Source organism: Triticum urartu, chromosome 3A, assembly GCF_056163025.1.
Source record: "Triticum urartu cultivar PI428250 chromosome 3A, HENAU_Tu73, whole genome shotgun sequence".
NCBI lineage: Eukaryota > Viridiplantae > Streptophyta > Magnoliopsida > Poales > Poaceae > Triticum > Triticum urartu.
Genome location: NC_141875.1, coordinates 37,181,981 through 37,209,286, shown reverse-complemented (window position 1 = coordinate 37,209,286; position 27,306 = coordinate 37,181,981). Strand labels below are relative to the sequence as shown.

Here is a 27,306-nt window from a genome sequence, read left to right as displayed (position 1 = left end):
CCCCACAGTGCGCCATTAGTATGCCAAAGCACATGGGTAAATATGGCCCCCTGGGAGGCATACTAATGGCGCATGTTCGTGTATACTAATGGCGCACGGCGTGGTGCGCCATTAGTATACCAGATACCAATGGCGCACCCGTGGTGCGCCATTAGTATATAATACTAGTGGCGTGGTACTAGTGGCGCACCAGTAGTGCGCCATTAGTAGGAAAAACTGGTGCGCCACTAGTAGGCGTTTTCCTAGTAGTGCTGAGTAGGCGAGGTGCAGCAAGAGCTCGAGGCTCTCGCCAAAAAGCATGAGTCCTTGGAGCTTGACTCTAAGATGCGAGAGTCCGAGCTCGCGCAGGCGCTTAAAAGTGCCCGGAGCGCCAAGGCTGAAGCCCACAAGGCCCTCCAGGAGATTGATGCGGTGAAGAAGATAGCAGCGGGTAAGGCATTCATTATGCAAAGCAAGCATGTGGAGGAAACTTTCCTTTTACTTACCCGAGTTTGGAGCTCTCCATGGGCGTTCACAGATCTTCCCCACTGTGTACTGGATACCGCGGAGTTTTACCGAGCTTAGGAGGGGAGCTCGACGGAAATTTGTTCTGGTCTCAGTATACTCGGACCGAACACCACGTGCCCTTGAGCGACCAGCTGAAGCAATTGGTCGAGCTTCACAAGGCGGCCGAACGGGCCGTGAGGGGCCTTATAGTCCGGATGTGGCCTGGCGAGCCCCTGCATGGCAGCTACTTCGGTCTGGTGAGGTGGCTTGGGGATGCCTGCCAACGGCTTGAAGTTCTAAAGTAGTCCGTCTACATCGAGGGTGCGCGCATGGCTTTTTCCTGGGCGAAGGTGCACTGGGCGAAGCTGGACGCCGTGAAGCTGGTGAAGGAGGGGCTGCCAGAGGGCAAGTAGCATCGCTGCCCCGAAATGTATTATGAGAGTGTCCTGAAGGGTTCCCGCCTTGTGGCGGATGAATGTGCCAGGGATGTAATTTTTGAATGAACATGCTCATGTCATCCTGTAATATGAAACGAGTTCATAGGCGACATGCGACGCTTTTTTAATTTAAAATATTACCTTCTGTGCGGCCGTTTATAAAATCTGAGAGTTGGCCAGTCGTCGGCTTCTGCCCCCCATGTAACTAGTACTGGGGTGTTCGGGATAAACCTGAGCACTCTTTACCCCAATTTTGGGTCCTTCAAGGGAGGTGTTCAGCCCAACGAACCAGGAAATCGGACTATAGGGCTTTATCACTCTCACTTAGCCATAGAAGTCTACAATTTTAAATTTTGGCGAAGCCCCTAGTATTCAGAAGGCCGAATTTGGGGCGCTATACACGCCTAAGCCGGACAAGGCTGACTCCTCGCCCGAAGCGGAAAAAGTCGTTAAGGACTTGAGACCTCTCGAACAGCGACCAGCTCTCGCCTTATCATGACAGTCAGTTTTCGGCTTTCTCTACTGAGGTGTTCGTCCGGAAGAACCGGGACACAATCGCAATAGTTCTCCCACCGCTACCTTAGCCGATATAGCAGAACGTAAGGTACCAAACCATGGGAGCCGGGCAAACCCAACATTTGACCAAAGACATGACTCGGAGCTGATGCATATAATGCTATAAGTTCGGGGTGCCGCACTGTCGAAAGTGTTCAGACTTCTTACGCCGTATTATGGAGAAGCAAAAGGCCCTGGCATACTAACCGTACCCAAATGTACGGGTACGGATTGTCGTAAATGAACATATAAGAAAAAAAGGATGAATAATGCAATAATAGACTAATGCTATGCATTGTTATTTAAATAATACGCCAAAGCGTATTGGTACAAGTGATGCAATAAGCAAACAGTAGGAATATTTTACATGGCCTATCCAAGGGCAAGCTGCGTATAGATAGTAGAAACCGGGTATATCGATTATTATTAGAGACCACCTGAGGGTTCCCGTGTACATCTTAGCTTATTGCCTCCTTGGTTTTTCCTTCATGTAGTGTGTCCGGCCATCGTACTGCCGGACAGTGCTTCCAGAGAGTTATATCCTGAAAGAGAAAAAATGATAAAGGTATACAGCCCCTTGGGCGGTTAAGCCGCATTGCGGGACGTGCCCTGATCATGCCCCCGCCTATGTCCATGGTATTTTCGGTGCGTAATTATGTACGCGTGATACGGATTTCGTCGCTTGACTGGGACTGGGATGGGGGCCGAATTGCTAGGCGAGCTCTGAACGTGCCAGGCGATCCTGTTGCAGTTTACTCCGAACTCGCTTGAAGGTGTCCGGGGGTTGTATCGCCAAATTAGTGGTTTGCCTTAAAAGGTTGCTTTGTGCTTCTGCTGCAAGGGTCCCAGTGTGCTCTTCCGTGCGGAGCAAGCGTTCTGTGTTTCCATTCACTGTTATGACCCCCCTAGGTCCTGGCATCTTGAGCTTGAGCTATGCGTAATGCGGTACTGCATTGAATTTTGCAAATGCAGTTCGCCCGAGCAGTGTGTGATAGCCACTGCGAAACGGGATGATATCGAAGATTAACTCCTCACTTCGGAAGTTATCCGGAGATCCGAAGACCACTTCCAGTGTGATTGAGCCCGTGCAATAGGCCTCTACACCTGGGATGATGCCCCTAAAGGTGGTTTTGGTGGGTTTGATCCTCGAGGGATCTATACCCATTTTTCGCACTGTATCCTGATAGAGCAGGTTCAGGCTATTGCCGCCGTCCATAAGGACTCAGGTGAGGTGAAATCCGTCGATGATGGGGTCTAGGACCAGTGCGGCGGATCCGCCATGATGGATACAAGTGGGGTGGTCCCTACGACCAAAGGTGATCGGGCAAGCGGACCATGGGTTAAACTTTGGGGCGACGGGCTCCATCGCATAGATGTCCCTTAGTGCACGCTTCCACTCCCTTTTGGGAATGTGGGTTGCTTATATCATGTTCACCGTCTTCACTTGTAGGGGGGACCCCTTCTGTCCTCCCGTGTTCAGCGGCCGGGGCTCCTCCTTGTCATTACTATGCAGCCCCTTGTCCTTGTTTTCGGCATTTAACTTGCTGGCCTGCTTGAACACCCAGCATTCTCTATTGGTGTGATTGGCTGGCTTGTCAGGGGTGTCGTGGATTTGACATGAGCGATCCAGTATGTGATCCAAACTGGACGGAGCCAGAGTACTTCTTTTAAATGGCTTTTTCCGCTGACCGGATCTAGTGCCTCTGAATCCGGCATTGACTGTCGTATCCTCGGTGTTATCGCCGTTATTGCGGCGCTTTGGTCTGTTATGACGTGGTCTGCCATTGGCATCTTTGGTATCCGAAGTGCCCGGATTCCTTGATGTGTTGTTGCTTCGAGCCAGCCAGCTATCCTCGCCTGCGCAAAAGCGGTTCATGATTATCCTGAGGGCTGCCATAGACTTCGGCTTCTCTTGGCCGAGGTGGCGGGCAAGCCACTCGTCATGGATGTTGTGCTTGAATGCCGCTAGGGCCTCTGCGTCCGGACAGTCGACAATTTGGTTTTTCTTAGTCAGGAACCGCGTCCAGAATTGTTTGCCCGATTCCCCTGGTTGTTGAGTTATATGGCTCAAGTCATCAGCATTCGGTGGTCGCACATAAGTGCCCTGGAAGTTGTCAAGGAATGTGTCTTCCAAGTCCTCCCAACTGCCGACGGAGTCTGCTAGCAAGCTATTCAGCCAATGCCGAGCTGGTCCTTTGAGTTTTAGTGGGAGGTATTTGATGGCATGTAGATCATCACCGCGAGCCATGTGGATGTGAAGGAGGAAATCCTTAATCCATACAGCGGGATCTGTTGTACAATCATATGATTCGATATTTACCGGTTTAAAACCCTCCGGGAATTCGTGATCCATAACTTCATCAATGAAGCATAGGGGGTGTGCGGTGCCTCTATGCCGGGCTATATCACGACGCAGTTCATATGAGTCTTGTGTGATGTATTCGGCCCGGCCGGATTTACCTTTGGTGTATCCGGCGCGACAATCATCGTCCCGCGTTGGCGCACGTGCCCATGACCCGTATATTGACCTCGCGAGTTTTGCCTTACTGTCCAGGTCCCGTGTGTTGCCCCGGGCCTAGGTATTTTTGGTTGAGTGGCGGCGGGGTGCGGGCTGAACTTTGGGATGAAACGCCTCTCCGGCTTGGCCACGCCATGGCCGGTCAGCCGCATCGTACACTGGTGATGGAGGTTTCAATGCTTCCTTCTCGAGGTGAGGTAGCAACCTGCGTTTTGGGTAACTCTTGGAGTGGTGCTCAAGTTCGAATTCCTCGGTTGCAAGCACTTCGGTCCATCTGTCTGCTAGCAAGTCTTGATCAGCTTGAAGCTATTGTTGCATTTTCTTCAGGCGAATTGCTGTGGCTATAAGCTGGCGCTTGAAGTGCTCCTGCTCGACGGGATCCTCGGGCATGATAAATTCTTCGTCGCCGAGGCTTGCCTCGTCTTCAGAGAGAGGCATGTAATTATCCTCCTCCAGTTCTCCATCTGTTGCCTGCTCTGGAGGGCTAGCTTGTTCATCCTCCGGCTCTACATCATGCTAGAGGGGATTGTGGTTGTCTTCGGCACTATCCAGAGTGTTATTGTCTCCTGTGCCGGTATCACTACTTTTGCTGTGGCGGGACTTAGAGCGGCGCCGCTGACGTCAGCGCTTGAGTTGCTTCTTGGAGGGGTCATCCTCCGCTGTCTCGTCGCCATTGCCTTCTTTGGGGGTGTCCACCATGTATATATCATATGATGAGGTAGCGGTCCAGCGCCCTGTGGGCGGTGGTTCCTGCATCGTCGTCCATACCGTCGATGTCTTCGGAATCAAAGTCGAGCATGTCGGTTAAATCATCGACAGTGGCTACTAATTGGGTGGTGGGTGGGCAGCGAATCTCTCCGTCCTCCGCATCCCATTCTAGCCGGACATAGTTCGGCCAAGGTTCTCCTGACAAGGAGAGAGACCTTAATGAATTTAGCACATCGCAGAAAGGCGAGTGCTGAAAAATATCCGCGGAGGTGAACTCCATGATCGGCGCCCAGCCGCATTCGATGGGCACAGATGCAAGCGGCTAGGAGTCCGTGGCCGGATATGAATCCAGTGGTTCAGCGACACGGCTCTCGTAAGGGGTGAAGTCAGTATCTGACTCTATCGCCACTGAGAGTGCGGCCTCCATGGCGGGGTCTATCCCTCCGCTCTCGGATGGCGCGATTTACTCCAGGTCGATGGCCGGAGTAGTTGCAGATGCGATCTCCCGAACACTGTCTGACGGTAGAGTTACGTCATGCTCGTCGTGATTATGTGGCGCACCTGACATGGGCTCGAGTCCATCGAAGATCAAGTCTCCGCGGATGTCGGCAGTATAGTTTAAGTTTCCACCCCTGACCTGATGGCCAGGGGCGTAGTTCTCGATCTGCTCCAGATGGCCATGTGAATTGGCCCGCAGTGCGAAGATGCCGAATACGAAGATCTGTCCGGGGGGAAAATCTCACCCTGGACCGCATTGTTATCGATAATCGAAGGGGCCATCGAGCCTTATGGTGACGGCACAGTGGAACTCTCAATGAAAGCACCAATGTCGGTGTCAAAACCGACGGATCTCGGGTAGGGGGTCCCGAACTGTGCATCTAAGGCGGATGGTAACAGGAGGCAGGGGGCACGATGTTTTACCCAGGTTCGGGCCCTCTTGATGGAGGTAATACCCTATGTCCTGCTTGATTGTTCTTGATGATATGGGTATTACAAGAGTTGATCTACCACGAGATCGTAGAGGCTAAACCCTAGAAGCTAGTCTATGGTATGATTGTATCTTGTCCTACGGACTAAACCCTCCGGTTTATATAGACACCGAAGGGGGCTAGGGTTACACAGAGTCGGTTACAAGGGAGGAGATCTACATATCCGTATTGCCAAGCTTGCCTTCCACGCCAAGGAAAGTCCCATCCGGACACGGGACGAAGTCCTCAATCTTGTATCTTCATAGTCCAACAGTCCGGCCAAAGGATATAGTCCGGCTGTCCGGAGACCCCCTAATCCAGGACTCCCTCACCCAGTATGCCGGTTCATATGAAGGTGGGCCGGCTTAAGAGGAAAGGCATAAGGAATATTCTCCTACAAAGGAAGCAAGACTAGGACTCCACTTGTAATAGAGTAATCCTAATCCTACTAGGACTAGTCATGTAACCCGCCCCTTCAACATATATAAGGAGGGGCAGGGCACCCCAAGAGGGGAGAGGATAAAATAATCATTAAGGCTAGACACAACTAAAGGGGAGCCGGCTTATGCGGCGTCTCCCTCATGAGCATAATAAGACCTAGCCACAAACAGCATGTAGGGCTATTATCGGATGATGTTTCCCGGGGCCCGAAGCTGTCTAAATCCTTGTCTTGTGTGACTAATCAGACCCAAAATAGACAAAGTTCACTGGATTAAACTCGAAATAAAAAAGGAGTATGCGGAGGGCGAGATCACCACTTCATGGCCGGGCCCTTGCCCTTGCGGTCGGCGGCACGGTGGTCCATCTCCTCCGTGTATATGCGTCCGCAGTGAGAGGATCGTTGTTGTCGTAGTCGTCCGAGCTAGTGGTGCCGCTCTCCGACGCAGAGGAGATGTATCTCGCAAGACAACAAATGGCGTGGCTCTAATCCCGGGCATGGCATGCCGCCTTCGCCTTGGCGCTCTCCTTCTGCCTCGCGAGGTGCTCTGAAGCCTCTAGTCCGAGGTGGAGCGCTTTGTGTTCTACCACCGAAGGCTCTTCGCGTCAGTCTCCGCCGTGGTGAGCAAGCGTCGCATAACCTTGCGGAGGAGCGCCTCCTCCGGATCCACCAGCATGGAGGGTGCGCGCTGCCCGGAGAAGCCGAGCTCCACCGTGGCCACCGCCCACTGCCGCTCATGCCGGGAGGCCTTCACCTTCGAATCCAGTATGCGCATGTGCACCGGAGCCACGGGCACGATCACCAAGTGCTTCCCGGGCGGTGTCAGAACCGGAGGGGAAGGGAGGGGCCGCCCTGCTCCGAATCTGGAGCGGGGCAGAGGGAGAAGGGAGAAGGGAACGGCCTGGAGGGGCTGGCGGTGGAAGCCACTGAGCTCAAGCTTCCACCGATGTCGAGCCGCGACTGCTCAACAGCGAGGTGGAGCATGAGCTCCGCGTCGTCGGGCGCATCCCTGCCAGAACCAAAGTCCTCCTCTTTCACGAGATCGTCCCGGTCCATGGGATTTGACTCGCTGCCGGACTCATCGCCGGACTTGGCCATGGTGGAGGAGCACAGAGATTCGGAGAAGTGGAGAAGACGAGAACGGAGCAGAGAAGTTGAGTGGACTGGGAGCTCCAACTGTTTGGACCCATCGAAAACCCAGCTGATGAAGTAGAACACCAAAATATTGACCCTGCGTCGCTCCGCTTGGGCGACTCGGGGAACAGTTCAGGCGCCGTCGCCGGCCCCCTCCCTTGCGCCCCCTCGCTCTGAAGGTGCCTTGGGGACAGCCCACGGTGGACGCGTGGGTGGCTGGTTCACCGGGGTCATCTCAGGTGCGGCTTCTGCCTAGCTCCGCGTCGAGGGCGAGCAGTGTGTGCTCGGGGATGCTGGGTGGCGTCGCAGTGGCGCGGGCCATGCTCTCTGGCGCATGGTCGTGGCGCACGCGGGCGGCCCCCCGGCGGCGGATCTGGCCGGCGCGCCGGATCTAGGTCGTGGCTGGTTGTGGCGTGGGGGCTGCTGTCTCGGGCCTCGGCAAGGTGCCCATGCCTTCTGCGGCTGCTCGGGCGGCGTGGGGGCGGGGCGTGGGTGGTGCCCTGATACGTCTCCAACGTATCTATAATTTTTGATTGCTCCATGCTATATTATCTATTGTTTTGGACATTGTTGGGCTTTATTATCCACTTTTATTTTTTGGGGGGGACTAACCTGTTAACCGGAGGCCCAGCCCACTATTTTTTTGCCTATTTTAGGGTTTCGAAGAAAAGGAATATCAAACGGATTCCAAACGGAATGAAACCTTCGGGAACGTGATTTTCTCAACGAACAAGACCCGGGAGACTTGGACCCTACGTCAAGAAAGAAAAGAGGAGGCCACGAGGTAGGGGGCGTGCCTGCCTACCCCAGGCGCGCCCTCCACCCTCGTGGGCCCCCTGTTGCTCCACCGGCGTACTCCTTCCTCCTATATATACCTACGTACCCCCAAATGATCAGATACGGAGCCAAAAACCTAATTCCACCGCCGCAACTTTCTGTATCCACGAGATCCCATCTTGGGGCCTATTCCGGAGCTCCGCCGGAGGGGGCATCGATCACGGAGGGCTTCTACATCAACACCATAGCCCCTCCGATGAAGTGTGAGTAGTTTACCTCAGACCTACGGGTCCATAGTTAGTAGCTAGATGGCTTCTTCTCTCTTTTTGGATCTCAATACAATGTTCTCCCCCTCTCTTGTGGAGAACTATTCGATGTAATCTTCTTTTTGCGGTGTGTTTGTTGAGATCGATGAATTGTGGGTTTATGATCAAGTCTATCTATGAACAATATTTGAATCTTCTCTGAATTCTTTTATGTATGATTGGTTATATTTGCAAGTCTCTTCGAATTATCAGTTTGGTTTGGCCTACTAGATTGATCTTTCTTGCAATGGGAGAAGTGCTTAGCTTTGGGTTCAATCTTGTGGTGTCCTTTCCTAGTGACAGTAGGGGCAGCAAGGCACGTATTGTATTGTTGCCATTGAGGATAACAAGATGGGGTTTTCTTCATATTGCATGAGTCTATCCCTCTACATCATGTCATCTTGCTTAAGGCGTTACTTTGTTTTTAACTTAATACTCTAGATGCATGTTGGATAGTGGTCGATGAGTGGAGTAACAGTAGTAGATGCAAGCAGGAGTCGGTCTACTTGTCTCGGACGTGATGCCTATATACATGATCATACCTAGATATTCTCATAAATATGCTCAATTCTGTCAATTGCTCAACAGTAATTTGTTCACCCACCGTAGAATACTTATGCTCTCGAGAGTAGCCACTAGTGAAACCTATGGCCCCCGGGTCTATCTTCATCATATTAATCTCCTACTACTTAGTTATTTCCTTTTCTATTTACTTTGCCTTTATTTTACTTTGCATATTTATCATAAAAATACCAAAAATATTATCTTATCATATCTATCAAATCTCACTCTCGTAAGTGGCCTTATACTGATTGACAACCCCTATTTACGTTGGTTGCGAGGATTTATTTGTTTTGTGCAGGTACGAGGGACTCGCGCGTAGCCTCCTACTGGATTGATACCTTGGTTCTCAAAAACTGAGGGAAATACTTATGCTACTTTGCTGCATCATCCCTTCCTCTTCGGGGAAAACCAACGCAGTGCTCAAGAGGTAGCAAGAAGGATTTCCGGCGCCGTTGCCGGGGAGGTCTACGCAAAAGTCAACATACCAAGTACCCATCACATACCCTTATCTCCCACATTACATTATTTGCCATTTGCCTCTCGTTTTCCTCTCCCCCACTTCACCCTTGCCGTTTTATTCGCCCTCTCTCTCTCTATCCTCCCTCTCTTTCTCTATTTGCCTCTTTTTGCCCGCTTGCTTTTTGTTTGCTTGTGTGTTAGTTTGTTTGCTTGTTGTTATGGCTAGTCCTTTACCTTCTGCCTCTATGTCTGAAATTGGGGAAACTATTATCGATAATAATATCATGAAAAATTCTGATGCTCCTACTAAAGAACCCACCATCTTACATACAAAAAGTTTCCGTGTTGGTAGTGGTAATATTATTGGAAAAGGAGTTATTCAAGATTTCTTTACTTGTGCTGGTGCTTTACCTTCTATGGGTAGTTCTATCCTTTATAGAACTAGTAGTCTTGCGGACGCTATTGCCATGCTTGTAGTTGAACTTGAAAGACAATTCATGCACATGCATCCTTCCATACAAAGGATTTTTCTGGAATTTTCTAATATTGAGCATTCTTCTGTTAAGCGTGCCGCTACTATATTTTTGGCTCATGAGTTTAGATTCATAATAAAAGAGGCCAAAGAAATCTTTTCACATTATAGGGTGGACGCTTGCCGTCCTCCCATAGAGGCTATCCTCTTTGATCAAGAAGAAATAATGTGTTTTCAATCTCTAGACTGTGTTGCTTTCAATGAAAATCTTAGAAAAAGGGTTCCAACCAATGTTTTAGTTGATAAAATTTCTGAACTTAATGATGATTTGGCTATTAGAAATAATGAACTAGGATATTCTCTTGAATATAGGCTCACAAAGTTCTGTCAAAAGAATGCTTATAATGATGAATTGGTTGTGCAATATGAAGGACCAAAGGAGGAACCTATACCTCCCAAGGTTGATCTTGGGGACTTTTGTCCCATTAAATTTAGCCCTTTTGATTAATTTTGCTTGCCTCAAAGAAAACTTGCTGCCAAACGTAGAGAATATGAAATGAGTTTTAATAATCTATCTTACTATTATGGCAATACCTAAATCTATTCTTGCTTGTTATGCCTAGCTAGGGCGTTAAACGATAGCGCTTGTTCGGAGGCAACCCAATTTTATTTTCATTCCTTAATTTTTGCTCCTGTTTAGTAGTAAATAATTTATCTAGCCTATGTTTTGGTTGTGTTTTTTGTGTTTAATTAGTGTTTGTGCCAAGTAGAACCGTTGGGAAGACTTGGGGAAAGTCTTGTTAAACTTGCTGTAAAAACAGAAACTTTAGCGCTCACGAGAACTGCCGTCATTTTTATTTGGAAAGTGCTATTTAGTTAATTATTTTTCAGATGATTAAGAGATAAATTCATCACGTCCAGAAATTTATTTTAGAATTTTTGGTGTTCCAGATCTTGCGCTAGCTACAGATTACTACAGACTGTTTTGTTTTTGACAGATTCTGTTTTTCGTGTGTTGTTTGCTTATTTTGATGAATCTATGGCTAGTAAAATAGTTTATAAACCATAGAGAAGTTGGAATGCAGTAGTTATAACAACAATATAAATAAATAATGAGTTCATTACAATACCTTGAAGTGGTCTTTTATTTTCTTTCGTTAACGGAGCTCATGAGATTTTCTACTTTAAGTTTTGTGTTGTGTAGTTTTCAAGTTTTGGGTAAAGATCTGATGGATTATGGAACAAGGAGTGGCAAGAGCCTGAGCTTGGGGATGCCCATGGCACCACCAAGATAATCTAAGGACACCTAAAAGCCAAAGCTTGGGGATGCCCCGGAAGGCATCCCCTCTTTCGTCTACTTCTATCGGTAACTTTACTTGGAGCTATATTTTTATTCGCCACATGATATGTGTTTTTCTTGGAGCGTCTTGTATTATTTGAGTCTTTGCTTTTTAGTTTACCACAATCATCCTTTCTGTACACACCTTTTGAGAGAGCCATACATGATTTGGAATTTGTTAGAATACTCTATGTGCTTCGCTTATATCTTTTGAGTTATATAGTTTTGCTCTAGTACTTCACTTATATCTTTTAGAGCACAGTGGTAGATTTGTTTTATAGAAACTATTAATCTCTCATGCTTCACTTACATTATTTTGAGAGTCTTAATAGCATGGTAATTTGCTTAAAATCCTAATATTCTAGTTATTCAAAGTTAGTAAAATTTTCTTAAGAGTGTTTTGAATACTAAGAGAAGTTTGATGCTTGATGATTGTTTTGAGATATGGAGGTAATAATATCAAAGTCATGTTAGTTGAATAGTTGTGAAATTGAGAAATACTTGTGTTGAAGTTTGCAAGTCCCGTAGCATGCACGTATGGTAAACGTTATGCAACAAATTTTAAACATGAGGTGTTATTTGATTGTCTTCCTTATGAGTTTGGTCAGGGACGAGCGATGGTCTTTTCCTACCAATCTATCCCCCTAGGAGCATGCGCGTAGTGCCGAGGTTTTTGATTACTTGTATATTTTTGCAATAAGTATGTGAGTTCTTTATGACTAATGTTCAGTCCATGGATTATACACACTCTCACCCTTCCATCCTTGCTAGCCTCTTCGGTACCGTGCATTGCCCTTTCTCACATTGAGAGTTGGCGCAAACTTCGCCGGTGCATCCAAACCCCGTGATATGATACGCTCTTTCACACATAAACCTCCTTATATCTTCCTCAAAACAGCCACCATACCTACCTATTATGGCATTTCCATAGCCATTCCGAGATATATTGCCATGCAACTTTCCATCATTCCGTTCATCATGACACATTCATTATTGTCATATTGCTTAGCATGATCATGTAGTTGACATAGTATTTGTGGCAAAGCCATCATTCATAATTCTTTCAAACATGTCACTCTTGGTCCATTGCATATCCCGGTACACCGCCGGAGGCATTCATATAGAGTCATCTTTGTTCTAGTATCGAGTTGTAATCATTGAGTTGTAAATAAATAGAAGTGTGATGATCATCATTTTCTAGAGCATTGTCCCAAGTGAGGAATAAAAAAAAAGAGAAAGGCCATAAAAAAAGGAGAAGTCCCAAAAAAGAAAAAAAAATGAGAGAAAAAGAGAGAAGGGACAATGTTACTATCCTTTGCCACACTTTTGCTTCAAAGTAGCACCTTAATCTTCATGATAGAGAGTCTCTTGTTTTGTCACTTTCATATACTAGTGGGAGTTTTCGTTATAGAACTTGGCTTGTATATTCCAACAATGGGCCTCCTCAAGTGCCCTAGGTCTTCGTGAGCAAGCAAGTTGGATGCACACCCACTTAGTTTTCTTTTGTTGTGCTTTCATACATTTATAGCTCTAGTGCATCCGTTGCATGGCAATCCCTACTCCTTGCATTAACATCAATCGATGGGCATCTCCATAGCCCATTGATTAGCCTCGTTAATGTGAAACTTTCTCCTTTTTTGTCTTCTCCACATAACCCCCCTCATTATATTCTATTTCACCCATAGTGCTATGTCCATGGCTCGCGCTCATATATTGCGTGAAAGTTTATAGGTTTGAGATTACTAAAGTATGAAACAATTGCTTGGCTTATCATCGGGGTTGTGCATGATGAGAGCATTCTTGTGTGACGAAAATGAAACATGACTAAACTATATGATTTTGTAGGGATGAACTTTCTTTGGCCATGTTATTTTAAGAAGACATAATTGCTTAGTTAGTATGCTTGAAGTATTATTATTTTTATGTCAATATGAACTTTTGTCTTGAATCTTTTGAATCTGAATATTGATACCACAATTAAGAAGAATTACATTAAAATTATGCCAAGTAGCACTTTGTTGGGGAACGTAGCATAAATTCAAAATTTTCCTACGTGTAACCAAGATCTATCTATGGAGTCATCTAGCAACGAGGGAGGAGTGGATCTACATACCCTTGTAGATCGCGCGCGGAAGCGTTCAAGAGAACGGGGTTGATGGAGTCGTACTCGTCGTGATCCAAATCACCGATGATCCTAGCGCCGAACGGACGGCACCTCCGCGCTCAACACACGTACGGAGCAGCGACGTCTCCTCCTTCTTGATCCAGCAAGGGGGGAGGAGAGGTTGATGGAGATCCAGCAGCACGACGGCGTGGTGGTGGAAGTAGCGGGATTCCAATAGGGCTTCGCCAAGCGCTGCGGGAGGAGGGAGATGTGTCATGGGAGGGAGAGGGAGGCGCCAGGGCTTAGGTATGGTTGCCCTCCCTTCCCCCCACAATATATAGGGCCAAGGGAGAGGGGGGAGGCGCAGCCTTGGCCCTTCCTCCAAGGAAGGGTGCGGCCAGGGGAGGAGTCCCTCCTCCCCAAGGCACCTCGGAGGTGCCTTCCCCCTTTAGGACTCTTCCTTTCCCTCTTCTCTTGGCACATGGGCCTCTTGGGGCTGGTGCCCTTGGCCCATATAGGCCAAGGCGCACCCCCTACAGCCCATGTGGCCCCGGGGGCAGGTGGCCCCACCCGGTGGACCCCCGGGACCCTTCCGGTGGTCCCGGTACAATACCGGTGACCCCGAAACTTGTCCCGATGCCCAAAATAGCACTTCCTATATATAATTCTTTACCTCCGGACCATTCCGGAACTCCTCGTGACATCCGGGATCTCATCCGGGACTCCGAAAAACATTCGGGTTACCGCATACTAATATCTCTATAACCCTAGCGTCACCGAACCTTAAGTGTGTAGACCCTACGGGTTCGGGAGACATGCAGACATGACCGAGATGACTCTCCGGTCAATAACCAGCAGCGGGATCTGGATACCCATGTTGGCTCCCACATGTTCCACGATGATCTCATCGGATGAACCACGATGTCAAGGACTTAATCAATCCCGTATACAATTCCCTTTGTCTAGCGGTACGATACTTGCCCGAGATTCGATCGTCGGTATCCCGATACCTTGTTCAATCTCGTTACCGGCAAGTCTCTTTACTCGTTTCATAACACATCATCCCGTGATCAACTCCTTGGTCACATTGTGCACATTATGATGATGTCCTACCGAGTGGGCCCAGAGATACCTCTCTGTTTACACGGAGTGACAAATCCCAGTCTCGATTCGTGCCAACCCAACAGACACTTTCGGAGATACCTGTAGTGTACCTTTATAGCCACCCAGTTACGTTGTGACGTTTGGCACACCCAAAGCACTCCTACGGTATCCGGGAGTTGCACAATCTCATGGTCTAAGGAAATGATACTTGACATTAGAAAAGCTTTAGCATACGAACTACATGATCTTGTGCTAGGCTTAGGATTGGGTCTTGTCCATCACATCATTCTCCTAATGATGTGATCCCGTTATCAATGATATCCAGTGTCCATGGTTAGGAAACCGTAACCATCTATTGATCAACGAGCTAGTCAACTAGAGGCTTACTAGGGACATGGTGTTGTCTATGTATCCACACATGTATCTGAGTTTCCTATCAATACAATTCTAGCATGGATAATAAACGATTATCATGAACAAGGAAATATAATAATAACCAATTTATTATTGCCTCTAGGGCATATTTCCAACACACTTCGCATCAAAAATTCTGTTTTTATCATTTACCTACTTGAGGACGAGCAGGAATTAAGTTTGGGGATGCTTGATACGTCTCCAACGTATCTATAATTTTTGATTGCTCCATGCTATATTATCTACTGTTTTGGACATTATTGGGCTTTATTATCCACTTTTATATTATTTTTTGGGACTAACCTATTAACCGGAGGCCCAGCCCAGAATTGTTGTTTTTTTGCCTATTTTAGGGTTTCAAAGAAAAGGAATATCAAACGGAGTCCAAACGGAATGAAACCTTCGGGAACGTGATTTTCTCAACGAACAAGACCCGGGAGACTTGGACCCTACGTCAAGAAAGAAAATAGGAGGCCACGAGGTAGGGGGGCGTGCCTGCCTACCCCAGGCGCGCCCTCCACCCTCGTGGGCCCCCTGTTGCTCCACCGACGTACTCCTTCCTCCTATATATACCTACGTACCCCCAAACGATTAGATACGGAGCCAAAAACCTAATTCCACCACCGCAACTTTCTGTATCCACGAGATCCCATCTTGGGGCCTGTTTCGGAGCCAGCCGGAGGGGGCATCGATCACGGAGGGCTTCTACATCAACACCATAGCCCCTCCGATGAAGTGTGAGTAGTTTACCTCAGACCTACGGGTCCATAGTTAGTAGCTAGATGGCTTCTTCTCTCTTTTTGGATCTCAATACAATGTTCTCCCCCTCTCTTGTGGAGAACTATTCGATGTAATCTTCTTTTTGCGGTGTGTTTGCTGAGACCGATGAATTGTGGGTTTATGATCAAGTCTATCTATGAACAATATTTGAATCTTCTCTAAATTCTTTTATATATGATTGGTTATCTTTGCAAGTCTCTTCGAATTATCAGTTTGGTTTGGCCTACTAGATTGATCTTTCTTGCAATGGGAGAAGTGCTTAGCTTTGGGTTCAATCTTGCGGTGTCCTTTCCCAGAGACAGTAGGGGCAGCAAGGCACGTATTGTATTATTGCGATCGAGGATAACAAGATGGGGTTTTCTTCATATTGCATGAGTCTATCCCTCTACATCATGTCATCTTGCTTAAGGCGTTACTCTGTTTTTAACTTAAAACTCTAGATGCATGCTGGATAGCGGTCGATGAGTGGAGTAATAGTAGTAGATGCAGGCAGGAGTCGGTCTACTTGTCTCGGACGTGATGCCTATATACATGATCATACCTAGATATTCTCATAACTATGCTCAATTCTGTCAATTGCTCAACAGTAATTTGTGTTCACCCACCGTAGAATACTTATGCTCTCGAGAGAAGCCACTAGTGAAACCTATGGCCCCCAGGTCTATCTTCATCATATTAATCTCCTACTACTTAGTTATTTCCTTTGCTATTTACTTTGCCTTTATTTTACTTTGCATCTTTATCATAAAAATACCAAAAATATTATCTTATCATATCTATCAGATCTCACTCTTGTAAGTGGCCTTATAGGGATTGACAACCCCTATTTGCGTTGGTTGCGAGGATTTATTTGTTTTGTGCAGGTACGAGGGACTCGCGCGTAGCCTCCTACTGGATTGATACCTTGGTTCTCAAAAACTGACGGAAATACTTACGCTACTTTGCTGCATCATCCCTTCCTCTTCGGGGAAAACCAACGCAGTGCTCAAGAGGTAGCATGCCCAGCCACTCCCTCTCTTCTGGACAGATCCAAGTCGGGCGGCAAAGGTATCTCCTGGCTGCCGCGGCCTCCCGCGGATCTGACACCTCCGGCGTGCCTTGCTTAGTTCCATCCGTTTGTGCCTGCTTCGGTGGCCTGGTGTTGGACCTGCGGGCGCTCGGTGGCTGTTGTCACAGGGGTTGGCAGCCCCGTGCGGTGCTGCCTCCGGTCTCGATTATGACGTGGTTCAGCCTGGGTGGCGAGGGCAACGCAAAAGGGCGAAAGCCCTATGTCGGCTTTGATCGGCACCGGCGGCAGCGGCGCCCTGTGGTGTCGATCCCTCCTTGGAGGTGCAGTTGTGTCGTGCATTGGTTCCTCGCCTACTCTGTTCATTCTCCGGGTGAAAGCCTTTGATCCAGCTCCTGGATCGAACGACGGCGGCATCCTCGATGTTGTTACCACCTTGGTGGCGTCTGTCTTGGAGGCGCTGCTCCATGTTGCTCGCCTAAGGTCTGGGATGGTGTTTTGCCGGCTTGAGGTTGGTGGTTGTGGGTTGGTGTGGATGGTGGCGGTGGTGTGGCCGGTCTGGAGTCGACGGTGGTGTGTGTCGTGCTTGAGTGCTCCTTGGTGTGTCTCTGCTAGGCGGTGCCCAGCGACTATGCCGATGGCACACAGGGGCCGTGGCGTCGTCTTGGCCTCACGCAACCTTTCGAATGTACCCCCGACACAAGTGGTGTCGTGGCGTTGTGCAGTCTCGGTTGCGTGGTGGCTTTCGATTGCGTCGACGGTGCAGTGTCATGGGCTGGTTTTCCTAGCGATGCCCTTCGACTACACCGATGGCACAGAGGTGCCGTGGCGCCATATTGGACTCATGTGTCCCTTCGAATGTGCCCCACGACACAGGTGGTGTCGCGGCGTTGTGCAGTCTCGGATGTATGGGGCCTTTCGATTGCGTCGACGGTGTAGTGTCTGGGTTTAGTCTTGGTTGCCCGATGCCATTAGATCACACTGGCGGTGCTCATCGTTGTGCTTTCCCTCTTGTTCTCCCCTGCTCTGTGTAATGTTGGTGTGTGTCTTTTTTCTCATCTCTTCTCCCTGTGCCCCCTGTAATTCTGGTCCACTTGGACCCTATCTTGCGATGGGCTGCAAAGCCCTGTAGGCAAATGAATACCATTCAGGTGAGGAAATCCCCCCCCCCCCCCGTGAAAATTCAAAAAAAACCAGTTGATGCCCTCGCGATTTCGCAATCCACCCTCTCTTTTCCCATGCAAGTTTTTGACGCTTTGTCAAGTCAACCCCTGAAGCAGCGACCCACGCTCTTTCCACCTTCCGCCGCCACTACGATGGATCCACTGGAGCGCGCCCACCTTGTCCATCGTCGTGCCTGACCCGATGCCCGCTGCGAATATGCAAAACTTGTGTATCATTCCGTTGATAGGAGTATGAGAAAACATAGGCAGGAAAATGCGCAAATCCACGTACACAAAAGACAACATGATGTGATCGCATGAACAGAACAAAAGAGGGATGCTCGGCCCCACAGAACCATAGCTACCTCGCTGGTAGGATCATATCTGAACCCTTGGCTTCCCAAAGGTGCACATCCTCTTGAATGGTTAGGATCAGGTGCCTCACAAAGGGCGCTTGTCATGGAAGTTGTAGTTGTTTCTGTGCTTCTAAAGCTAGCAGGCCGTAAGCACCATGATGGAGGCGAATCCCTTGCAATGGGCATCCGATGTCTGATGAAAGGGGCCCACCCACCACAACTTCAAGGGGAAGTCTTGGATAGGCAATAATAGTGGATCTGCACCAGGAGAGGATTTCATGCCATAGCTACCTAGAGAATGAGCATCCAACCAACAGGTGTTGCATGTTATCTAACTCCTGGTCTCATACGGAACAATGCGGCCGACCTCGTGGAGCCAGGCGGTTGGCCGTCCAACACCTATTCTAGAGGGCGAGCCAGAGGAAAATCTTGATGTGCAACAACACCCATGTTTTGCAGATGAGACATAGGTAGGAATTCGGGATAGAGCTCAAGAAAAGTGTCGCATCGAAAGACTTGGTGGCTTGTTGACCAATAGAACTCAGAGAGAGAGAGAGAGGGAGAGGCCAAAGATGGTGTCAAAGGTTGGCGTACTGGACCATCGAATGCCTTCAAATCACGATAAACAATACAAACCCTCGTGCAACAAGGAGAGCTTGACGAGGGCATAAATGAGAGAATGAGAGGTGCGATCTCAAGGGTTAGCCATTCATCTAGTGATCAGTCCAGGACCGACAGGAGCAACCGTCCCCAACATGCCACAAAGTGGAGGCGTGGAACATGGGACCAAGATCGGAGTCGAAACCTGCCGATGCCAAGCTTGAGAAGGACTAGCAAATATGCATGTGCGTTGCAACGGAAAAAAAAATATCCACGCACCCTAGCAGACATTCATGTTGCCACCTTTTCTATTCGCCATCATCATAATTGGTGGTCATGTTCTCCATCTATTCACGATGAATGTGATCAATCCTAGCACGATGAACTTTGTCATTACACTCTAGCTTGTTGCATTCGTGAGCCCTTCCCTGCACCAACTTTGTAATGCTTACATCACCATCATCTCATCTGCATATGGTGCATGTGTAACCCTACAAAACTGAATGCATATAGAATGTTATTGCAACTATAAAATATTTGAGAATATATTTAAGTAAATTAATTAAGTTGGTTAGTTCGATTATGTTCTAGCTAACTGGAATAAAAACCAATGTATCTGATGACCTTGTGTGGTGGAGATAATCGCTCATGCTTGGGGCTAGAAAAGAGGGTCAGACAGTCGCCACGGATTCGATAGCCGAACGATGAGAACTCCTCTTTAGCGTTTGATTGCCCCTATAGGGCATAGGCGTCGCCGATGAACCACGACCCACTAATCTTGCCCCGTCTATTCGCTCGCTCACTTGCTATCTCCGCGCGCCCGGTTGTTTGCTGGGTTTCTTGCTTGTGTTTTTTGCTGATGGTCTTTCATTTCAAGAAAGAAACCTATCAGTTTTTTCTGTTACTTTTGAAAATATTGTTGAAAAAATTTATAGATTTTAAAAAATATTAACAAATATTCCTCCATTTTTACCACAATCAAAATTACAATTTGCAACTATACAAGGCCACAAACACTAATCGAGATAAAATTGATGGTATTTGTCTCGTACTAGCAAAGAAGGACATTAATTATCCCTTGCATGCATGTGGGTGTGAGAAGTTTGGCTTGCGTGCCCCTCATTAATCAACCAAAAGGAGTGAGAGCATTGGCTTGTTGTTGGTGGGACAGAAAAATATGCATTAATTAACACGACAAACAAGGAGACAAGCTAGCTTGCAATATTGGCTTAAGCACACATTTACTTTTGCCTTGGTACCTGTAATATGGGTTTGTGGCCTTGTATACAAACTATTATTAGTTTGCGGGTGACCTTGTATACAAAAATGGAGGGAGTACTAAAAAAGTTCACAAAATTTTTTTAAAAAAAATTTTACAAATTTTAAAAAAGATTAGTTGATTAAAAAAATATTCACAAATTTTAATATATATATATATATATATATATATATATAAAACAAATATGTGTGTGCGTTGCAACGGAAGAAATAAATCCTTGCACACCCCTAACTATTTTCGCCCCTTATAAAAATGAATTCATTGTAATTGAAAAAAAAATCCTGATACGACATTGTAATCTTCTCCAGTGATTTGGCCATCCACCTCATGCTTGGATGTCCCCCGGCGATTTCTACATCTCACGAGGAGCAACATCTACATCTCATGTGACGGCTATGGAGCCGAGCGCGGCATCGCATCTTGGAGGGATCGGGAGACAAAACAACATCGATGATCATTCCCGTCGCAGCTAAGCTATATATATATCCATGATGGCGTGCGAGTTGTACATGGGCTCCTTTTTTCAGTATTTTTTTTATTTATACGGACTCTGTAATGAATAAATTCAGAATCCTTTTGTAAGATGCATACTTCAACAGCCTTGTAGACGACTTGATTTCTATACGCATGTACTCGGTGTTTTTTTTATTTAAAAAACTCACGTTAGTTAAACCAAGCCGAAGCCGACAATGCAGATGTAGAGAGTGGGAAAGGCCAAAAAAAAACTTTTCTTTAGCCAGGCTCCAATCAACCGATTGGATGTATTGCTGGCGCTAAAAAAGCCTGGATCGTTCTTTTATTTTTTATCGTGCGCTGCTGGCTTTTTGTTCAAAGAGTGCGCTGCTGGCTGGGCCTGTGTCGCGCGCTAGGCTGCTGGGTCGCATGTGTGGGCTTGGTCCAATTGAGCGCTAGGCTGCTGCTCGTTCCATCGATCCGATCGACCAGCGCTGAGACTCTTCTCAAAAAAAAAGAGACCAGCACTGAGATTTTGCTAAAAAAAACAGCGGTGAGATCGATTGTCTAAAAAAAGGGCGATGAGATCGATCGCGTGGAAAGGATCGATCGCTTGGGAAAGTCTTGACGAAAGAGGAGTGGAACAGGGAGCGGTACTCTTTTCTTTAGATAGGAGAGAAGAGATTACCACGCGGATACGATTAAGGTTTGGGACAGGTCAGCCACAAAAAAAAAAGGTTTGGGACAGGTTCTTTTAAATCTCAACCGTCAATCTTATATAAAATTAACGGATATAAAAGGATGGCATATGAAGAACTATGAAAGAATCATTTTTTTAATATTATTATAGGTATAGGTATATAGGTATTAGGTAGTAGGTATAAAGAAGATATAGATATACGACCCCTTGAGATTGTGGAGGATGCTAAGGAATTGCTAAATTTTGCATTCTCTCTGCAACCTTACCCAAGCAAATAACTCAAGCACATCAGATGAAAGGTAAGACGAAAACAATGTGACATTCGTGAGTTTCAGACCTATAGTTTATACTATATGACTTTTGTCTTCAACTTTATAATCGAATGTCAAGATGGCCGAGTTGGTCTAAGGCGCCAGTTTCAGGTACTGGTCCGAAAGGGCGTGGGTTCAAATCCCACTCTTGACATATTTTTGTTTTTGTATTTTTCTTCATTTTTCTTGTTTAAATAGTGCATCCCACAGGTATACGTAAGCTGCTAAACACACCGTCAACTGGAGTGTCTTAGCTTAACCAACCAAAGTTTTTTTTTTGACATCACGAACCAACCAAAGTTTGTACTCCTATGTAGCACTGATGAACAAATCGGAGTGCAATGGAGTTGCGTGTACTTCTTAAAAAAATGCAGGCAACGTTAGCTCATGCTTGAGATAAGGATCGGCAGACAAATAATTCAAACTGAACCACAAAGCATCTGAACACATCTGTAGAGAAAACATTAGACATGGACTACGTTAACAGCAGATGGATAAGCGTACTCGACAGTATGGGATTACGAAGAAGAACACTGTAGGCAGTCGTGCTGACTTCCCAGAATTACTTTCAGTATTGCATCGTGAGTCAGTGCTCCACGAAATTAAGAGGATCCGAGCTTGGCGCCTTGGCGAGCTAGCAGGGAAAGGGAGGGTCCGGATCCCGGGGAGAGGGGGAAGAGAGGCGAGGGCCATGGTGGAGGCGATGATGGAAAGGAAAGCTGTGAAGGTAGGGCTGGTTCTCGGGGTTGGAGAAGGAAACGGTACCAGATGATCTTCATTATTGGCTTAGAAAAAGCAATGAAATATTCTACACCTAAATAGTTAGCCACGCTAAGGGAAATACACGTTGGTTCTTGGTTGTATATACACCTTATATGAAGATTATTTTTAATAATTTAACAAAAAATCAAAATAGTTTAGAAGTTTTTTTCAGTAAAGTTGACTTTCTTTTGCACTAGTATATGAATTTTCACCCAAAAAAAACCAAAGTTGACTTCAGGGCAAAATGTTTTTTTTTGCTATTATAGGTCACTATTCACACTATTTTGGCCAAAATTTTGTCTTTTTAAAAAGAAGTCAAAGGGGGGTTTTCTTTTTGTGAAATTTTTCTCACAAGTACAATGAAAGGTCATGTTTATTTCAAAAATATTTTCATAATTTTTAAAGTTTTTGTTGAATTACTATTTTTTTCTCCATATAGGGTGTAGATACACCCAGAACCAAACGTCCACGTCCGCCACGCTAACCTATTTTTCTTACTATAACATAAAAGTACGTCACCTCAGTATGCAACATACTTACATGGACAAGACCCATATCAATGTGCAAATATCCATGAGAATATTTAATATATTATTCTATTTATATTTAATAGTAAATATTTTACAGCCGTATAATAATCAAACACGATAAAGCTTATGCAACAATATACGGTGTGTCATCTACTTTCCATGTGGCTGCCGCCATGACCATTTCTCTTTTCCTTATTCTCTTTTTCTAAGCACACGATTCAATTTTGTCTATGTCATACTCAAACAGAGTGCATCGGATCAGATAGCGTGGGACTTTGGTCGTCCTTCCAGCCAACCCAAAGGAAGCTGTGACTGACACAATTCGTGTGGCTGAGGATGGACTTGTTGAGGGCGATCACCATAAGGAAGTGCACTCGCATTGTACACAACCAAGGAAGGCCTTTTTAGATTATTAATATTCTAACTGCTTTTCACTCTTGTCTAGATCTTGCTTTTGCTTAGAGGGCAGGCCGCAGGACAAAGCAAGAGCTTGAATGCGAGGGGCGCAGCGAATGTTTGCTTCGAAGGAGCCTGTGACCCAGCGATAATTAGACCCGTTAGTTAGTAGGGACAACTTGAATACTCCGCCTGTGTCTAATCATCCACTCGACCAGCCAATGAAACGAATTGAGATGAAAGTGATCGAAAGTTATCTCCCGTAGAAGGAGCTATGTTTGCGAAGGATCGAAGAGAGCGTTGAGGGTGCTAGCAACAGCGTGTTTGTTTCAACACAAGAAGTGCCGATCCAAGCTTTAAGAACTCAATCGTCCGTCCGACCGAATCACTCGTTTATGCTCTGATTCCAAGTCAGGGTTTAAAACAGCGGTGACCCAGCTAGTTGAAAAGTTTTTACTTGGAACACCAGACATGAGAGCCAGCTACAGAGACAGCTAATGATATCAAAGTTGACGAAACAAGAGAGTTTCATTCAATTCTTTTCAGAGTGTACGCCTATGATCAATAGTTCCTTATGTAAAGGATCTTTCCCTTCTCATATTCTATTCGAGAGTTCTCAGTATTTAGCAAAGCTGTTCCTATCTAACGGATAAAAACTGGATCAAATGACAAAGACATTGTTTGTGGAGAAAGAGGCGGCTTTTCCCGGATGAAATGAAACATTTGATTTGTGTAACAGGAGAAAGATTTCCCACTCCTTAGCCATAAAGATATGTGGCCATGAAAAAGGGAGGGGATTCAGTGGAACAGGATTGGCCGGGCGGTAGAGTCGTGGAAACACTTGTTGATTCCTATTTTGGACCCTAGCTCCATGGAACAGTATGCTACTGCGGAAACATGGAAGAATTGCAATCTTAGATCAAAACACTATGTGTGGAAAGCTTGATAAGGGTCAGTTACTTGTACATTTGATTAGTATGAGCCACTCACATCGTTTTTTAAGGATAGGTGGGAGTAGGACCCTACAATAAAGAGCAGATAGCCCACATGAATCATGGGAATAACAATACGAGGCCTTTGACGAGTAAAGGAGAAATGCAAGATTTGGATCCGCGATTTCAACAAGTAGTTCGTGCTTCGTCGGCAGGGGAGACTATAGGCCATGAAAACCCACCCCTGCTCCACCTGTGGATTGAGAGTCAAAAAGTGTGAATTTCGTATGTTCCGCTGGCACACGATTTCGATTACTTTTCTTGTTTCCCGTTTCGGAGATCCGATAATGGAATGCTAAATCGATATCTGGGGTCGAGCCAGGGTACTTATCTTCCCGTCTATAAATCAATGACCAATAAAAGACCAAAGCGCTGATAAATCAAGGGGCGGACAGGAGCAGCATCGTAGCTAGGAACAGGTGCTGCACCGTAGCTAGTAGGAAGAAGTACAGCATAGCTACATTCCCCATAGGGTTGGCGCCCCTCTTCTCCAATACAAATTGAATCATAGCAAGGGCTAAGCTATCTTAAAACCTACTATCAATCTGTTTATAGAACTCAATACTACTATCCATGAGATCATCATAACAAAAACTAGAATTGCCCGGTGAAATAGGAATAGAAAGAAATCCAGGGTAACTTGTATCATGAGATGGGTCCATTCCAATTGGAATTCCGTACGGCTACAACTCTTTTTAAACGAGTCGAAGTCCAGTCTTGTCACTTTCCCATCATCCCTTTCCGCATCGTCCTTCTCTATTGGGGGCTCCCAACACCTCAGCCACACATCTTTTTCGTTCGCTCCCCATTTTATTCTCTAAGGAACCCTCTCCTTAATGAGCGTAGATTGATGGAGATGGCTTTTGTACCGGTCAATCTTTATATCCTTTCTGGCATAGTTTTGTAAAAGATCGGCAGGTGATCCGTCCTTTCTCCTCTGCCGTGGTTCATGCATTCTTCCTTTTTGGAAAGCGGATAGGGATCGGGTGAATTAGAGAATAGACAGATGTCCGTTGGCATTTCAGCCTTTCTTCTCCTTTCAGGGCCTATCCGAAAGAGAATCCAGTACCTCTTGGTCCTAAATATCAGAATAGGACGCGCAACAACAGAACAACAAGAGCAAGACCGCTCCAAACTAAATCATAGTAGAAGTTATGGCCACTCAGGCTGGACCAAAACAGCAAGCGGAAGGTCTTCGAAAGTCCTACATTAGCACCAAGCCATCCCCCAAGGGAGGGTATAACGGAGTGTGGTAAAATCCAGTTGCTAACGCTCCCGGCTGTGGGTTCTTCACAATTAGCAGGGCTTCTATTCTAGTACAGAGATCACCACTTGTTATGCCAGGGTCTCCTTTTTCGAGTTGGTTACTGTCTTGTTGAGCAACGTTTTCCCGGCAATCTCCGCTTATTAGGGTGGCCTCTAACAGGTCGGGAGAGCACTAAAAATTTAGCTCATACGCCTCGCAAGATTGAACATCTGCGAAAGTCGTCTCGAAGCTCTAACTCTCGAGAGAAAGTCTTGCCTACTAGTGACTTATTTTATGGAATAAGAATGCCTACTGTACTAGCTTCTTTCTTGACTCCATTAACTCAGTTTACAGAAAGGAATCCGTCCAGTCCAGTAAGAAGGAATAGAGAAGAAGAAAGTCACTCATCAACTCCTACTTTGGTTATTGAGACTTGCCCGCGTATCTGACCTATGTGTACCTATTCCCTAGCCTAAGTAGCTTACCCACTGTCCTAATAACTGTCTATCAATCCGGCAGCTTGCCCTACTGCCTATCGACGCTACTGTCCTAAGTCTCCTACTCATATACCCAAGGTCAAAGACTTTGCAGGGCAACAAACTGATTTCGGAATTGCTTAACTGCTGAGAGCTAATATCGGGGAGTAGTAAGCCAGCCCACCACAAGATGAATGAGTGCTCCTCTCCTATGCCGACTTACTAGCCAGGTTGAGCCTTTGAGCCATAAGAGGAGGGAGAATCTGGTGGATTTTCCAGGGAATGATTATATGGATTTCAAGGAGGATATTGTTACCTTCATCAGATTGATTGATAACTGGTCGTCGATTGACAACTACTGCTTTTTCCAGTGAGAAAGGAAGGAGGAAGGGGATCTCAACAAGCCATGGATATATAGCCTACAGCCGAGTCCGCAAAGAAGACGGTTTCAAAGCTCGAAGAGCATATTTGTGAGGCTGATCCCTAAGTGCAGAGTTTCATGTGACGAACAACGAAACTCCATTTCTTCAAACACAACCCTGTGCCACCGACAAACGTTTGACTTTGACTGTGTTTTTTTGGGCTATGAAGATTCTACTTATACCCAATGATGGAACATTTTGAAAATATGTTCAACGGGGTCTTAAGAAAGGCAAATTTCAGGCCTGTAGTTTTTAAGATCATCTCGCTAAACGAAAGATGAAGGATAGCGAACACTAGATGGCTAGTGGCCTTATGCAAACAAAGAAGAGGGATGCCTAACCAATTGATCCTAAAAGATCTTATTTGAGATAGGTCAGATTGGACTTAGTGGCCAACGTTAGGGATGGTAGAGTCAATATGGGATGTGGAATTCCAGGAAACGTTCTTATCCGCGCTCACTGATAATGTGAACCTGGTCCTTAGTTTCCTCCAACTGATTCCTATTTTTTTAGCCTTTTTCAGTAAGTCCTTAATAGCTAAAAATGCTTTGACTCTAAGGGTTACCTTGGTACCTTTATTCGGATATGCTTCTTTTCGGACAGGAGGGGCAGATTGACATTCAGGCAATGGCACATGGATTCTATTGAGAAGGGCTGGCTGCTCTCGACGACGGGGTGGGGGAATGAGATGCTGGGAGATGGGAGTTATTGGTGGATTGAGAGGGGAGCAGATGCGTGGGCTAGTTCAATCTTTTTGCTCCTGCCTTCCTAGCCTTATGGACAGGAGTCCTCTGGCCTAGTCCTGAAACTCTTCCCGCAGCCTTCCTTGCCCTTATTGCCCGGCATACCTCGGAAGGCATACCCTGGAACCAATTCATTCATCTGCCCTCTTCGCGATAAAGCTTTGCCTTACTTTGCTTGATGGCTCTAAGCCCACCTCCTTTACTACACTACACCCTCTCACCGCCCCTATTCAGCCCGAAAGGCTTCTAACTTCCCCGAAACCTTACTTATTCAGGGCAAGATTCAGAACTTAGGGTCACTGCCTTTC

At 46.5% G+C, this 27,306-nt stretch overlaps 1 non-coding gene across 1 annotated transcript; it reads left to right on the top strand.

The window, feature by feature from the left end:
• The first annotated feature begins 21,504 nt into the window (after positions 1–21,504).
• Positions 21,505–21,585, top strand: TRNAL-CAG (transfer RNA leucine (anticodon CAG)). Its single transcript has one exon. It is a non-coding gene; the product is annotated as a tRNA-Leu (tRNA).
• The last annotated feature ends 5,721 nt before the right edge of the window (positions 21,586–27,306 follow it).